The 11179-nt window shown below is 38.5% G+C and overlaps 1 pseudogene; it reads right to left on the reverse strand.

Moving 5' to 3' along the window:
- Positions 1-256: 256 nt before the first annotated feature.
- Positions 257-1064, reverse strand: LOC144738816 (18S ribosomal RNA; annotated as a pseudogene).
- Between the last annotated feature and the right edge of the window lie 10115 nt (positions 1065-11179).

An 11179-nucleotide genomic window follows, 5' to 3' on the forward strand; every position in this document is an offset into this window, starting at 1 on the left:
ATTTTATCTTTGCTTTACTTTACTTAGTTGATCTGTTTCATCACTTTTTCAATGTTCCCTTGCGGTACTATATGTGTTTTATTTTTCTATCACCTATACTAAAATGGGGGCAATGGTTTGCTGTAAATGTGTGAATGTTTTATAATCATAAATTAAAAGTTGTTAGATAAATATACTCAAATCAGTAATCAGAAGATCTTGAATCGCACAAGAATATTTTCGGTGTAAGGGAAATGCTTAACTTTTAAGCTATCTTCTGTTTTCCAAGCGCACCTTCCGGTACGCTTACCATGTTACGACTTTTCTCCGGGAGGGGTGTGGGAGAGTGACGGGCGGTGTGTACGCACCCTAGTGGCCAACTTCAACTAGACAAACTATTCTTGTTTACTGCTAAATCCACCTTCAAAATTATTTCATTAAGTTATTCGTATACTCTGGGGAGAGAGTGTAGCCCATCTCTGCCTGCCTCATAGGCTGCACCTCGACCTGACGTATTTGCATAGATAGCTTCTTTGCCTACGGTTATTCTTTTATAAGGTTGGCTGGCGACGGCGGTATATAGACTGGGGGCGAGAGGCGGCGGGGTTAAAACGTGGGGTATCGGGTTATAGGACAGGCTCCTCTAGGTGGGTTTAGGGTGCCGTCAAGTTCTTTGGGTTTTAAACGATTGTTCGTAGTGCCCTGGCGACGGTGGTTTATTTATGGCAGGCATAGCGGGGTATCTAATCCCGGTTTGTGAGTTTTGCTTTCGTGATGTCAAAGTGAGTTTATTAATATAGATTCTTTCGATGTTGAGATATTTAAGCATACCTATTCAACTAGCAGGCATGATGGCTTCTATAGTATTAGTTAAGCTAGTATTTTAATCACGCTTTGTGCCGGAGATATCAGCTTGAGCTCCTCGTATAACCGCGGTGGCTGGCACGAGGTTTACCAGCTCTAAAATACGTAACTTAGTCGGGCTTGCGTCCATAGCTTAAGGTTTATCACTGCTGAGTACCCTTGAGGGTGTGGGTGGCTAGGTGTTGTGGGCTAACTTATTGTGAGCCTGATACCATCTCTTTTTTATGTTTATAGTTAAAGGAGGTCCTCACGGGAGTGCGGAAACTTGCATGTGTAATTTCATATATAGTTGATATTAAGGCTGGAACTAATCCTTTGTGTCAAGGGGTTCTAAAACCATCTGAGCATCTTCAGTGCTCTGCTTTAATGTTAAGCTACTCTTGACATTTGAAAATCAGAGGGTAATTTAATGTTAAGATGCTAGCTTTGGGAGCTAGATACAGGGGTTTGAATCCCCTTCCTTTGAAAAATCTGTATGTTAAGTTTCAGTTGAATTTACCGGTGTTCTTTGATAGCAGAATTAACTTGTTTTCTAGGCGACCTAGAATTGGAAAGATTAAAATAAAAATTATAAAGTACACTGTTGATGCAATTTGTGTTATTAAAATAAATGGGTGTTCAGCTGGTTCTCCCCCTAGTCAAGTGAGTAGCGCTAGATCAGCAATCAGAATCCAAAATGTAACTTGGGCGAGCGGACGAAATTGAATGCCTCGTTGTTTAGAGGTGTGGGTAAAGGGGATAACCAGGAGGATTATGATGGCTGCTGCTAAAGCTATGACCCCACCTAATTTATTAGGAATAGATCGTAGAATCGCATAGGCGAACAGGAAGTATCATTCTGGCTTAATGTGAGGTGGGGTACTAAGAGGGTTGGCATAAATAAAATTGTCTGGCTCACCTAGTGCATTTGGGGCTAAAAGAGAAATTATAAAAAGAACCCCAAGTAAAATAACAAAGCCAAAAATGTCTTTGAAAGAGAAGTATGGGTGAAATTGAATTTTATCCAAATTAGAGTTAATTCCTAGGGGGTTACTAGATCCTGTTTGATGGAGGAATATAATATGGATTATAGTTATTGCTGCTAGGATAAATGGTAAAATAAAATGGAATGTAAAAAACCGGGTTAATGTGGCGTTTGATACTGAGAAGCCGCCTCATAATCATACTACAATATCATCTCCTACATAAGGTACTGCTGAAATTAAATTTGTAATAACGGTTGCCCCTCAGAAGGATATTTGCCCTCATGGTAGTACATAACCAACGAAAGCAGTAGCTGCAGTTAATGCAAATAAGATGACTCCAACGTTTCATGTTTCTTTATATAAATAAGAGCCGTAGTAGATCCCTCGCCCGATGTGAGCATAAATACAAATAAAGAATATAGAGGCCCCATTGGCATGAAGATTTCGTATAAGCCATCCGTTGTTAACATCACGACAAATGTGTATAACTGAAGAGAAGGCTAGTTCAGTGTTGGCGGTATAGTGTATCGCAAGAATTAGTCCTGTAATAATTTGTAAGATCAAACATAGGCTTAAAAGTGAGCCAAAATTTCATCAGGCTGAGATATTAGCAGGAGAAGGAAGGTCAACTAACATGCTACTACCAAGTGATAGGAGTGGGTGAGTTTTTCGAAGAATGGTTGGTGGGTGGGACATAATCAGATAACGTTTAAAATTACAATTAAAAAAAAAAATTTTAAAATTACAATTAAAAAAAAAAATTTTAAAATTACAATTAAAAAAAAAATTTTAAAATTACAATTAAAAAAAAATTTTAAAATTACAATTAAAAAAAAATTTTAAAAATTACAATTAAAAATTTGATTGGGTGGTTCTTATAGTTGAATTCTACAACGGTGGTTTTTCAAGTCGCTAGTTTAAGTTAAAGTCTTAATGAGAATGCTGCTTTAAGAAGAGGTTACATCTTCACTCGCTGGTTTACAAGACCAGTGCTTTATATTTAAGCTATTAAAGCTTTATAAGTTAGGTAAAATGACCAAAAGTTCGCCGGTTCCTGAGGGGGTTGACGGCAGCAATGAACTTGGGGGGTCAAAGGGGGTAAGGGGGTTGTCGTGAAACCGCGGGAACGAGAGATTATTGAAGCTGGGAAAGGTATATCATATATGCCCTATGCCTGGATGGATGTGAGCTATCAGTGAAACATACTTGTATACCCTTCGGGAAATCGAGCTTAGCAGTTGTATGCCAAGAGTGATAAAAGGAGTACCTTAGTCTGGGATAAGCCTATGCAATGAGTTGTAATGGTATTTGGAGGAGTAGGTACTTATGCCATTATATATACCTATGCCATAGAGGCATATACCTATGCCATTATATATACCTATGCCATAGAGGCATATACCTATGCCATTATATATACCTATGCCATAGAGGCATATACCTATGCCATTATATATACCTATGCCATAGAGGCATAGGTGAGGAAGAGGGTTTGGGGGGGTATTGAGTGCTCTGACGTAAAAGTAATAGTTTTATTAGAGCATATGTTAAGTTTCGTTTTATGTTTTTTTATAATATTTTTATTGGGGGTCGCTGTGGTTGTTTTAAGCCCTTCTCCCTATTTTTCTGCTTTAGGCTTAGTATTTGTTGCTGTTTCTGGGTGTATTGTTATTTTGTACCATGGGGGTACCTTTTTATCTTTAGTTCTGGTTCTATTATATCTTGGTGGGATGATGGTAGTTTTTGTGTATTCGGCAGCCTTGGCTGCCGATCCTTACCCTGAGATTCTTGGGGGTCGGTTGTTTTGATTTTTTATAGTCTGTGTTTTATGCGTTTGTTTTGCTGGCTATTTTTATTTTAATAATTTTTTATTGAGCACATTAGTGGCTTGTGATGGGGTAGATTATGTTGGTGGTATTTTTGGGGCCGAGTGGTTAGGAGTCACGACTTTTTATGAGGTTGGGTTTATTCTTATGTTGGCTGGATGAGCTTTATTAGTTTGTTTATTTTCTGTTTTAGTAGTTGTTCGTGGGGTAGATCGTGGGGCCCTGCGAGCTGTGAGACTAAGTGTAATTAGAGCTAGGGCAAAGGCTATTAATGGTAAGGTGGCAGAGTTTAGTCGGTGCGCTTCTGTCAGTATTGTCGAGGGTTTTAATTGGTTACTGGCTAATCCTTTTGGTCCAATTTTTTCAAGTCAGGTTAGGTCTATTGCTTGGGTTATTAGTTTTTGGCTTCATACCAGAGATAGACGGGATAGGGAGCGATGAATAATGTGTGGGTAGAATGCTAGTTGAGTAAAAAAGGAGAATACAGTCTGGTTAGTTTTTTTATTAGTTAACTCCATAGAGATAACTAAGCTAATAATGAATATAATTAGGGCAATAGTTTTAATGTAGGGCGGTATTGTAAAGATTTGAGGTTTTATTGGTGGTAGTGTGCTTGTCAGAATTAATCCTGAGATTATACTACCTCAGGCTAGACGTTTTAGGGGGTTTTTAATGAAGTTATTTTCGTGTGTGGGGGTCATGGCTAAATATCGTGGTGTGCCGGAGGCTGATATAATAATTAGTCGTGAGCTATAGGCAGTTGTTAGTGTTACGGCTAGGAGGGTAACTATTAGGGCCCAGGCATTAGTATAGGAGGTGTTTAGGGCTTCTAGAATAAGGTCTTTTGTGAAGAAACCGGCTAGGAACGGCAAGCCTATTAATGCTGCTGATCCAATGGTTATGCAGGATGTTGTTAGAGGGAGATTATTGTTTAAACAACTAAATTTTCGAATGTCTTGTTCATTGTTTATATTATGAATAATACTTCCTGAGCATAAGAAGAGTATGGCTTTGAAAAAAGCATGTGTACATATATGGAGGAAGGCAATGTGTGGGTGGTTGAGGCCAATTGCTACTATTATTAGGCCCAGCTGGCTTGATGTAGAAAAGGCAATAATTTTTTTGATGTCATTTTGGGTTGTTGCACAAAGGGCAGCGAAAATAGTGGTCATTGCTCCAAGGCATAGCGTTATTTCTAATATAAAGGGGTAATTTTGAAATAGTGGGTGGAGTCGAATAAGAAGGAATACCCCTGCAACAACTATAGTACTTGAGTGAAGTAGGGCTGAAACAGGTGTGGGGCCCTCTATTGCAGCTGGGAGTCAGGGGTGGAGTCCGAATTGAGCTGATTTTCCTGTGGCTGCGATTAAGAATCCCAGGGTTGGGATAATGTATTGTTGATCAGATAAAAGTAGAGTAATTTGTTGTAAATCTCAGGAGTTAGTGTTGGAGCATATTCAGACTATACTTATTACTAGTCCAATGTCTCCGATGCGGTTGTAGGCTACTGCTTGAAGAGCAGAAATGTTAGCTTTTGTTCGACCTGATCATCAACTAATCAGAAGGAAGGATATAATTCCTACCCCTTCTCAGCCAATAAATAGTTGTAGAAGGTTATTTGCAGAGATAAAGGTGATTATTGTAATTAAAAATAGAAGAAGATATTTAAAAAATTTGTCTACAAGTCGTTCTTTTTCTATATATCATTGTGAGAATTCTATAATGCTTCAGGTGATTACTAAGGCGATTGGGGTAAAAATAGCGGTATATTTGTCGATTTTAAAAGATGGGGCAATATTAAATAGGGTTCAGTCTATCCAGGGTTTTAGTGTAAGAGTGGTCTCTATATTTTCGTTTAAGTAAATAGTTAATGGGATTAGACTAATAAATATAGAGGTTTTAACTAGTTTAGTTGTAAGAATTATAGATGGTTTTGGTATAATGATAGGGGGAAGAAGGATAATAATTGTAAGTAGTGCTCCGGAGTTTATAATTAGGGTTAGATAGTTAGAATTCATTAGCTTCTACTTGGACTTGCACCAAGATTGGTGGCACCTAAGGCCAGCGGATTTCTGCTTATCCTTTAGAAGCTCGAGAGGACTGTGGAGTTGAACCTCAGGGGAAAGAATTAGCAGTTCTTAGTGCTGCCTTGCTCCTCTCGGCAGGCAGAGGGGTTTTAACCTTCATTATTAGACTCACAATCTAATGTTTTATTTAAACTATGCGTGCCTCTAATTATAATAGTGCTTGGATTGGCAATAAGAAGAATGACAGGGGCTATATGTATAAGTATTAGAAGATGTTCTCGGGTGGTACTAGGATTAACTGGAGCATGTTTATTAGGGTGTTCATGTTGTGTTATAATAAGCATATTTAGTGAGAAAAGAGCAGTTAATGTCATGCTTAGGCCTAGTGGGATAATAGTTCAATTTGATCAGCTAAATAAGGAGGTGATGATTAGAATTTCTGCTATAAAGTTTGGGAATGGGGGTAGGGCTATATTAGCAAATGTTATTATAAGTCATCAGAATGATATTAGAGGAAATAGGGCTTGTAGGCCTCGGTTTATAAAGATTGAACGTGTGTGAGTACGCTCATATGTGATATTAGCAAGACAAAATAAGCCTGATGACACTAATCCGTGTGCAATTATTATTGCAAGAGCTCCAGATCATGCTCAGGGTGTTATTGTGAAAATTCCAGCTACAACTAAGCCTATATGGCTGACAGATGAGTAGGCAATTATAGATTTTAGGTCTGTTTGTCGTAAACAAATTGAACTAGTCACAATTATTCCTCATATAGCAATAATTATAAAAGGGATAGCCAAGTCTTTAGTTAGGGGGATAAATAATGATGACATGCGAATTATGCCATAGCCTCCTAGTTTTAATAGAATTGCGGCTAAGACCATAGAGCCTGCAATTGGAGCTTCTACGTGAGCTTTTGGTAATCATAAGTGGAAGATATAAAGAGGTATTTTAATCAAAAAGGCTAAAAAGCAGGCAACTCATCACAAGGCTTCAGATCATGGTGTGTTTGAGAGTAGCGAGAGATCTGAAAGGGGGATGATGTATGTTGATAGGGAGTTTAAGTGGGTTTGAATCATAATGAGGGCAAGAAGTAGGGGGAGAGAGGCAGATAAGGTATAGAAAAGGAAATATAGACCAGCTGTGAGCCGTTCTTTCTGGTTTCCTCAGCGGGTAATAATTAAAAGGGTGGGGATTAGGGTAGTTTCAAAGGCAATATAAAATATTAGCAGGTTGGAGGCCCCAAAAGTAATACATAGAAGGACTTGAAGGAGGATAAGTAAAGAGATTATTGTTTTTTGTCGTGTGATTGGCTCAGTTTTTATGTGTGCTTGGCTAGCTATAATGGTTAGGGGTAGTAGTCAGCAAGAGAGTATAATTAGTGGGCATGAAAATTGGTCAATGCTTAAGAGGGAGTTGGTTGAATTATGCTCAGTTATGTCTGTGCTTAATGTGAGTGTTGTCAAAGTTGCAATTAAAAAGCTGAAGAAGGTTGTAGCAGTTCATAACATGCTTTTTTTGTTAATTAAAAAGGTTATTGGAATTAATATAATTGAGGGGATGATGAGTTTTAGCATTTTAATAGATTTAGGGCTTTTAATTGGTCGGTGTTATGAGTACGAGCTGTTGCAATTATTAAAGATAGTCCCATGCCAGCTTCACAGGCTGAAAAGGTTAAAATAATAAGTGGTGCTGCTATTATTGGAAGTGACGTATTGTTTAAGGCTCATAGTGCTGTAGAGACATATAGTGCTAGGGCTATGCTTTCTAAGGTAAGTAGAAGAGAAAGAAGGTGTTTTCGTTGCAGGGATAGGCCTAATAGGGCTAGGAAGAAAGATGTAAAAATTAATGTCAGGGGCATGTGAGAGTAGGTGTTCCTGAAAGTTCAGGATTAATTGAGCCGAAATCAATTGTCTTAATTAGACTAAACCCCAATAAACTATTCTGCTCAATCAAGTCCTCCTTGTAATCATTCATAGATTAGGCCTAATGTAAGAAGAATGACAAATAGGGAAGCTCAAAGAAGGGTTAATTCCGGGTGAGAAATGTTTGTTGCTCATGGAGATGGGAGAAGAAGAGCAATTTCTAAATCGAATAGTAAAAATAGAATAGCTACTAGAAAGAATCGAAGGGAGAATGGTAGGCGGGCAGATCCTTGTGGGTCGAAGCCGCATTCGTAGGGGGAAAGTTTTTCACTATCAGGTTTTATAATCGGCAGTCAAAATGCTAGTAGGGCTAAAATAGACGATAGTGTTAGAGTTAGGGTAATTATAACTATGAAGGAGTTCATATGCCTTTTCTTGGGTTTATACCAGGTTTGGTTGGTTGGAGGCCAACTATATTAAGTGTATTAAAAAGGCAGGTTAGGTTAAGAGCCTCATCAGTAGATCGAGATATACAAGAATAGTCAAACAACATCTACAAAGTGTCAGTATCAAGCAGCGGCTTCGAAACCGAAGTGATGTTTAGAGGTAAAATGATATTGTATGTGTCGTACTAGGCATGTAAGTAGAAATAGGGAGCCAATAATTACATGTAAGCCGTGGAAACCTGTTGCGACGAAAAAAGTAGAGCCGTATACGCTGTCTGCTATTGTAAATGGGGTTTCATAGTATTCTATAGCTTGAAGGGCTGTGAAGTAAAGTCCAAGCAGAACTGTCAGGGCTAGAGCTTGAGTTGCTTCTGTTCGGTTTTTTTCAGTAATACTATGGTGGGCTCAGGTTACGGATACTCCGGAGGCAAGTAGAACTGCAGTATTTAATAGTGGTACTTCAAATGGGTTCAGTGGGGTAATTCCTGTTGGAGGTCATATTAGGCCAAGCTCTAGAGTTGGTGCCAGGCTGGCGTGATAGAAAGCTCAGAAAAAACCTGCGAAAAAACAGACTTCTGAGATAATAAACAAGATTATTCCATAGCGTAGGCCTTGTTGAACTGGAGAAGTGTGATGGCCTAGAAAGGTGCCTTCTCGAACAACATCTCGTCATCATTGATATATTGTAAGAAGTATCAGAATTAGGCCTAGTGTTATTAAGATATAAGAATTTTTATGGAATCATATGGCTAGGCCGGAGGTTATTAATAGTGCGGCGCCAGCACCGGTTAGGGGTCAGGGGCTTGGGTCTACCATGTGGTATGCGTGAGCTTGGTGGGACATAGACGTTTTCTTGAAGATAAAGGGTTAAAAGTAGAATAAAGACGTATGCTTGGATTATAGCAACAGCTAATTCTAGAATAGTTAAAAGGAAAAGGAGTAATGAGGTAGCTAGTGTAAGTGAGATTATTGGCATTACTGCAAAGGTGGTAATAGAGATTAATTGAATAAGTAGATGTCCAGCTGTTAAATTGGCAGTTAGTCGGACTCCTAGAGCAATAGGTCGGATGAAAAGGCTAATAGTTTCGATAATAACAAGTATAGGGATGAGTGCAATTGGGGTGCCTTCTGGTAATAAGTGGGCTAAGGCTTCTGTTGGTTTTTTTTGTAAGCCGATAAGAACCGTAGCTAATCATATTGGTACTGCTAACCCTATATTTATTGATAGTTGGGTAGTAGGTGTATATGTGTAAGGTAATAACCCTAGAAGGTTGATTGTTAGGATAAATATTATAGAGGCTATACAGATTAGGGCTCATTTGTGTCCTTGTGAGTTGATTGGAGTAAATAGTTGTTTAGTGATAGTTATTAGTGTAGGTATCAGTAGTGTGTGGTAGCGAGATTTAATAAAATTTGGTGTTTGTAAAATTAGTAAAATACTAGGGATTAGTATAGCTAATCAGGCTAGAGGGAGCCCAAATATGGTTGGGGATTTAAATTGGTCAAAAATTGCTAGTGTCATGGTCAGGTTCAGGTGGGTTGTTTGGGTTTAGTGGCTTGTTGAGCAGAGACGGTGTTTTGTGTTTGGTAAAATATAATAGTTGGCATAATTAGTAATAAAATAATTAATCATGATACTGTAAGTATAGAAAATCAAGGAGCGGGCTCAAGTTGTGGCATATCACTAAGGGAGAACATATTCACCCATCTTCAGCTTAAAAGGCTGATGCTAAGTTAGCTTCTTAGTGGCAGTATATATGTTAGGATTCTAATACATCAGTAGTTCAACTTTCGAAATATGAGAGAGGAACAGCTTCTAGTGCGATTGGTATAAAACTATGATTTGCACCGCAGATTTCTGAGCATTGACCAAAATATAGGCCTGGTCGAATTGTAATAAATGTTGCTTGATTTAATCGGCCTGGGACTGCATCTACTTTAGTACCTAAAGATGGGATAGTTCAGGAGTGGATTACATCTTCTGATGTAATTAACATGCGAATAGGGGATTCTATTGGTACTACGATGCGATGGTCTACGTCTAGAAGGCGGATTCCTCCTGGCTCTAGTTCATTAGTTGGCGTTATGTAAGAGTCAAATTCGATCTGATTATAATCAGTGTATTCATAGGATCAGTATCATTGATGTCCAACTGCTTTAATTGTTAAATGTGGGTCACTGATTTCGTCGGTAAGGTAAAGAATGCGTAGGGATGGAAGAGCAATTATAATGAGGACAATGGCTGGTATAACTGTTCATACGATCTCTACTTCTTGAGAATCAAGAGAGTGTTTATTTGTGAATCGGGTAGTAACTATCAGAGTAATAAGATAGAAAATTAGTACACTAATTAAGAATACAACTGTTAGAGTGTGATCATGAAAATGAATAAGTTCTTCTATGATAGGGGAGGCTGCATCTTGAAGTCCTAGTTGAGCTTGCTGTGCCATAAGCAAGATACATGAGTATAAGCTCATAATATTACCTTGACAAGGTAGTGTAATAGTTTTACTAGTATCTTAAGAAAGTGGCAGATATGGTTATGCACCTGGCTTGAAACCAGCGTAGGGGGGTTCGAATCCCTCTTTTCTTGAAGTTAGCTTGGACATAGGCTGGTTCTTCATAAGTATGGTAGGGAGGTGGGCAGCCATGAAGTCATTCAATATTAGTGTTGAGAAGGTCTGTAGCAACAGCTTTGCGTTTAGAAGAGAAGGCTTCTCATAAGATAAATATAAATAGTATAACGGCAATTAATGAGATTGTTGATCCAATTGAGGAAACTACATTTCATGTAGTGTAGGCATCTGGGTAGTCTGAGTAACGTCGTGGTATGCCAGCTAAACCTAGGAAATGTTGGGGGAAGAATGTAAGATTTACACCAGTAAACATAATTACAAAGTGTGCTTTTGATCAGGTTTCGTTAAGTGTATAGCCCGTGAATAGTGGGAATCAGTGGACGAAGCCCGCCATGATTGCGAAAACAGCTCCTATAGATAATACATAATGGAAGTGGGCTACTACATAGTAAGTATCATGAAGGATAATATCTAGTGATGAGTTGGATAAAACGATTCCGGTGAGTCCTCCTACAGTGAATAAGAAAATAAAGCCTAAGGCCCATAGTATGGGGGTGTGTCATACGATTTTTCCGCCATGGAGAGTAGCTAGTCAGCTAAAAACTTTAACTCCTGTTGGGATGGCAAT

This window comes from Lampetra planeri, unplaced genomic scaffold (assembly GCF_965212315.1).
Source record: "Lampetra planeri unplaced genomic scaffold, kcLamPlan1.2.h2 scaffold_1178, whole genome shotgun sequence".
NCBI classification, from domain to species: domain Eukaryota; kingdom Metazoa; phylum Chordata; class Hyperoartia; order Petromyzontiformes; family Petromyzontidae; genus Lampetra; species Lampetra planeri.